Source organism: Gorilla gorilla, chromosome 18, assembly GCF_029281585.2.
Source record: "Gorilla gorilla gorilla isolate KB3781 chromosome 18, NHGRI_mGorGor1-v2.1_pri, whole genome shotgun sequence".
In the NCBI taxonomy this organism is placed as follows: domain Eukaryota; kingdom Metazoa; phylum Chordata; class Mammalia; order Primates; family Hominidae; genus Gorilla; species Gorilla gorilla.
Window position 1 is genome coordinate 23165903 of NC_073242.2, and position 6000 is coordinate 23171902.

The following is a 6000-nucleotide window of genomic DNA, read 5'->3' on the forward strand; positions in this document are numbered from 1 at the left end:
CAATCCTATTTCTACCTGGCTGTTGGTCATCAAACCTAAATATAAAAGTAGACAGCCTTCCCTCGGTCTTTATTTCTGAAAGCTCCCATGTCAACATAAAACTTTTTTTTTTTTTGATGAAACTTTTTTTGTTGAAGTCCTGTCGCCCAGGCTGGAGTGCAGTGGCTGGATCTTGGCTCACTGCAACCTCTGCCTCCCAGGTTCAATTGATTCTCTTGCCTCAGTCTCCCGAGTAGCTGGGATTACAGGCACCCCGCCACCATGCCTGGCTAATTTTGGAATTTTTTTGTAGACACGGGATTTCACCATGTTGGCCAAGCTGGTCTTGAACTGCTGACCTCAAATGATCCGCCCATCTCAGCCTTCCAAAATGCTGGGATTACAAGAGTAAGCCACTGTGCCCGGCCTGTAAAACTTTAATTAAATAAATCTGTTATGCTTTTGTCTTGTTAGCCTTTTTTTTTTTGAGACAGGGTCTTGCTCTGTCAACCAGGCTGGAGTTCTGTGGCACCACCAGAGCTCACTGCAGCCTCGACCTCCCAGGCTCAAATGATCTTCGCAACCTCAGTCCTCAAAGAGTAGCTGGGATAACAGGCACACACACCACAGCTCCCAGCTAATTTATTTAGTTTTGTAGAGATAAGGTCTCACCATGTTGCCCAGGCTGGTCTCAAACTCCTGGGCTCAAGCAATCCTCCCAAAGTGCTGGGACTACAGGCATGAGCCACCATACCTGGTCTTAACCCGTCTTTTGTTATAGGAGTGTTGGCCACGACCCTTTGGAGAGGTGAGGAAAGATGTAAGGTATAGATGTCCCACAACATCTAGATCAATGGTTTTCAAACTAGCATGTGTCAGAATCACCTGGAGGGTTTGTTGCAAATTGCAGGGCCCCGCCACACAGTTTCAGATCTAGTACGTGTGGAATGAGGCCCCAGAATTTGTCTTTGTAATAGATCTCCATCTGACATTGATGCTGATGGTCTGGAGACCACAACAGAAAGGATAAAGGCTAAGTGGGTAGGAAGTGGTTGAGGAGTTTAATGTAGTGGTTGGGTGTGCAGGCATTGTGATTAGAACTATGTTGTTTTCATCTAAGAAATAAGGGTAAGTGCCTATTTCATGGGGTTTTTTTTTCCCTTAATCTAAAAGAGATAATATATATATATATATAAATATGTATCAGCTGGGTGTGGTGGTGCAAGTGCCTGTAGTCTCAGCTACTTGGGAGGCTCAGATAGGAAGATTGCTTGAGCCCAGGGGTTCAAGATCAGCCTGGGCAACATAATGACAACCATCTCTACAAAAACAAAAAAAATTAAAAGGCCAGGCATGGTGGCTCACGCCTGTAATCCCAGCACTTTGGGAGGCCAAGGCAGATGGATTATCTGAGGTCAGGAGTTCAAGATCAGCCTGGCCAACATGACAAAACCCCTTCTCTACTAAAAATACAAAAATTAGCTGGGCGTGGTGGTGTGTGCCTGTAATCCCAGCTACTCAGGAGGCTGAGACCAGAGAATCGTGTGAACCCAGGAGGTGGAGGCTTCAGTGAGCTGAGATTGCACCACTGCACTCCAGCCTGCAAAAAAAAAAAAAAAAAAAAAATTAAAATTAAGAATAAATTACCCAGCCTCCGATATTTCTTTACAGCAACACAATGACAGACTAACACACAGCTTAAGCTGAAATACCAATCTTCTGTCCTTGGTACGCCTGGATTTCAGGCATTCAGGTTTGGATTGGAATCTACACTACTGGCTCTCCAGCTTTCAGGGCCTTCAACTACACCACTGGCTTTCCTGGGTCTCCAGCTTGCACAAGCAGATCAGATGACTTTTCAGCTTATCTATCAATTTTTATTTTTTCTGCAGACAGAGTCTAGCTCTGTTGCCCAGCCTGGAGTGCAGTGGCACAATCATAGGTCACTTGCAGCCTCCAACTCCTGGGTTCAAGTATCCTCCCACCTCAGACTCCCATAGTGCTGGGATTACAATTACAGGCATAAGCCATCACCTCTGACCTATTTTTTTTTTTTTTTTGAGACAGGGTCTTGCTCTGTTGCCCAGGCTGGAGAGCAGTGGTACAATCACAGCCCACTGCAGCCTCAACTGCCTGGGCTCAAGTGATCCTCCCACCTCAGCCTCCCTAATAGGTGGGACTACAGGCACACGCCACCATGCCCAGCCAATTTTTTTTTCTATTTTTTGTAAAGATGGGGTCTTACTATGTTGCCCAGACTGGTCTCAAACTCCTGGGTTCAAGCAATCCTCTTGCCTCGGCTTCCGAAAGTGCTGGGATTACAGGCATGAGCCACCACACTCAGCCTTTTCAGCTTCTATAATTTGGTGAGGCACTATCTAATAATAAATCTCTCTTCCTAGATATATATCCTGTTGGGTCTGTTTCTCTGGAGAACCCTAACCTAGGCCCTTAGAGGCCGTGATGAGAGAACATGGGTTTATCGTGAAAATAGCCCTTTTCTGTGCCTCATTTTCCAATCTTCTCCTACTGGGGCTCCTTCCTTCCATCTGCTCCTGCTTAAGTCTCTCCTTGGCATAGTTGCCAGAGTGACCTTTCAAAAATCACGAATCTGCTCATGTCATTTCCCTGCCTAAAACATTTCACTGGCTCTGCACCTCCCTCCTTATGAAGACCCAACTCCTTGCCTTCATTAATTGAACCCTAACTTCGCTGAGGTGCCTGCCACTCCCCACCTGGCCATGCACCTCAGGGACACGCAGACCCCCTTCATCTCCAGCTCTGGATCTGACTGATTTATGGAGACCCTCACTTCCCCAGCAGGGATGGCTAAAAATTTGGAAGTTGAGTAGAGGGAGGGTACTTAGGAGTTTCCTTGCTGTTGGGAGACAGCCATAGAAAGCCACCCTCTCCCCAGCAGACATGAAGGAGGAAGTGCAGAGGCCTGACTGCTGCAGGCAGCCAACTGTGGCTGCTGCAGATGCTGTGGCCAGGAGGGTGGAGAGAGAGAAGGACCCTGGGCCCTCACTGATGTCACCACACGTGTAATTAACCAACCCTGCAGCCCACCTTACCAATGAACTTCCTGCTAAGTAGGATAATAAATCTTATTTAAGATTTATTGCTCTCTTGCCCAGGCTGGAGTGCAGTGGTGCAATCACAGCTCACTGCAGCCTTGACTTCCTGGGCTCAAGTGATCCTCCTGCCTCAGCCTCCCTAGTAGGTGGGACTATAGGCACATGCCACCATGCCCAGCTAACTTTTTTCTATTGAATCTGGGTTTTATTATTTGGATCTCACATCTGCCTGGTTTCTCAGCAGCCACTTCTACCTCTCCCCTGACTCCTACTCTTGGTCCAGTCCTGACCAACTTTGTGAAGCTTTATTTTTCATCCCTCTCCTTGGAATATCCTTCCAACCCCCATCTACCTGGGAAACTCCTACTCATCCCTCAGAACTCCTGAGGTGCATGCCACCACACCTGGCTAATTTTTTGTGTTTTTAGTAGAGACAGGGTTTCACTGTGTTAGCCAGGATGGTCTCGATTTCCTAACCTCGTGATCTGCCTGCCTTGGCCTCCCAAAATGCTGGGATTACAGGCATGAGCCACCGCGCCTGGCCTATTTATTTATTTATTTACTTATTTATTTTTATTTTTTGAGATGGAGTCTGTCACCCAGGTTGGAGTGCAGTGTTGTAATCTCGGCTCACTGCAACCTCTGCCTCCCGGGTTCAAGCGATTCTCCTGCCTCAGCCTCCTAAGTAGCTGGGATTACAGGTGCGCACCACCATGCCTGGCTAATTTTTGTATTTTTAGTAGAGACGGCGTTTCACCATGTTGGTCAGGCTGGTCTCAAACTCCTGACGTCATGATCCACCTGCCTTCACCTCCCAAAGTGCTAGGATTACAGGCATGAGCCACCATGCCTGGCTGACATTTATATTTTTTGAGACAGAGTCTCACTCTGTCACCAGGGATGGAGTACAGTGACACAAACACAGCTCACTGCTGCCTCGACTTCCTGGGCTCCAGCTATCCTCCCACCTCAGCCTCTCAAGTAGCTGGCACCACAAGCGCTCACCACAATGCTCAGCTAATTTCTGTATTTTTTTGTAAAGATGGGGGGGTTTCACGATGTTGCCCAGGCTGGTCTTAAACGCCTGTGCTCAAGCAATCCTCCCCCATCGGCCTCCCAAAGTGCTGGGATTACAGGAGTGAGCCACCACACCCAGCCAACAACTTCTAATTTTAGTCCCCACTAAACACATGTCCGTCATCTGTCCCCACCCTTCACTTCCAAGCTTTGTCAAAGGTAGTCTCTCAGACAGCTGGATTCAATGCAAATTACAAGCAACAGACTGGACTGCTAATTATACTGGCAAATCTTGCAAAAGAGGAAAGACTTCCCCGCTTAAATGGAAGTGATACTGGTAACTGTTAGAGTCTGGCAGTTAGACCAGCTGATGAGTGCCATTTCTGAAGAAACTGATCTTACTAACATAGTCCTCAAACACTTTTTCATCATGAGATCTTGACCCTTACTATGTATCTGGCAACGTGCCAGGTGCTATGGTTATACTAAAAGACAGACTTCCTGCCATAATCTCATATTCTTTTGAGTAAGATAGAGAGTAAATATGTACAAATATATAATTTCATATAGTAAAAAGTACTATGAAGGCAAAAATAAAGTAGGATAAAGGCAGTATGAATGGGATTCCAAATTTGGCTATAAAAATGTAATTTTCTAGAACGGATACTGTCTTTTTTTTTTTTTTTTTGAGACAGTCTTGCTCTGTCACCCTGGCTGGAGTACAGTGGCACTATCCTGGCTCACTGCAGCCTCCACCTCCCTGGGCTCAGGTGATCCTCCCACCTCAGCCACGCCAGTAGCTGGGATTACAGGTGTGCATCACTACACACCACTAATCTTTGCATTTTTTGTAGAAACGGGGTTTCACCACGTTTTCTAGGTTGGTCTCGAACTCCTAGGCTCAAGTGATCCACTGGCCTTGGCCTCCCAATGTGCTGGGATTACATGCATGAGCTGCTGTGCCCAGCCCTGGAAAGGATACTCTCTAAACAACACCGAAAAAGAACACGCTCAGGGGAAGGAACTGGTTTCCCACGCACTAAAGTGAGCCACCTGCAGCCATGATCATAGACTATGACTCCCATTGACCACAGCTGATTGGACCAGGGGTAGACACCTGACCCAGGCTAGGCCAATCAGATTCTCCCCTGCGAGTTTGTATGTGGAATATTGGTAATTTAATTGGTGATGTAGGAGAAGAGAGATGATTTACCTTCAGGGCTGGGGCAGTTGTTGGCCAACTGCAGAGATAAAGAGAAAGGCAGCCTGCAGAGGGAAAACAAGGGGAGCAGACACACAGAGGGGTGAATGTTAGAAACTGTGCCATCTCAGAGGGCCAAGTGGCTGCCTTTGGTCCCAACAGGTTTCTAGGTACAGATTCCATTCTTTTGTGAGGTCCAGTTGGAAGTCCTGCCCTTTAGATCTGTGAGAGTCCTAATTCTTCCAATAAATTCCTTTCATGGTTTCAGTTAGTCTGAGTGTGTTTCTATGCATTGCCACCAAGATCACTGTTTCTAAGGATGAAAATAATGGTGATAGTTACCTAACATTTATTAAATGCCATGCAATGTTCTAAGAACTTCATATATGTTGCCAGGCGTGGTGGCTCATGCCTGTAATCCCAGCACTTTGGGAGGCCGAGGCAGGCGGATCACCTGAGGTTGGCAGTTTGAGACCAGCCTGATCCACATGGAGAAACCCCGTCTCTACTAAAAATACAAAATTAGCTGGCTATGGCGGCACATGGCACATGCCTGTAATCCCAGCTACTTGGGAGGCTGAGGCAGGAAAACCACTTGAACCCGGGAAGTGGAGGTTTCAGTGAGCCAAGATCACACCATTGCATGCCAGCCTGGGCAACAAGAGTGAAACTACGTCTCAAAAAAAAAAAAAAAAGAACTTCGTATATGTTATCTATTCCAATCCT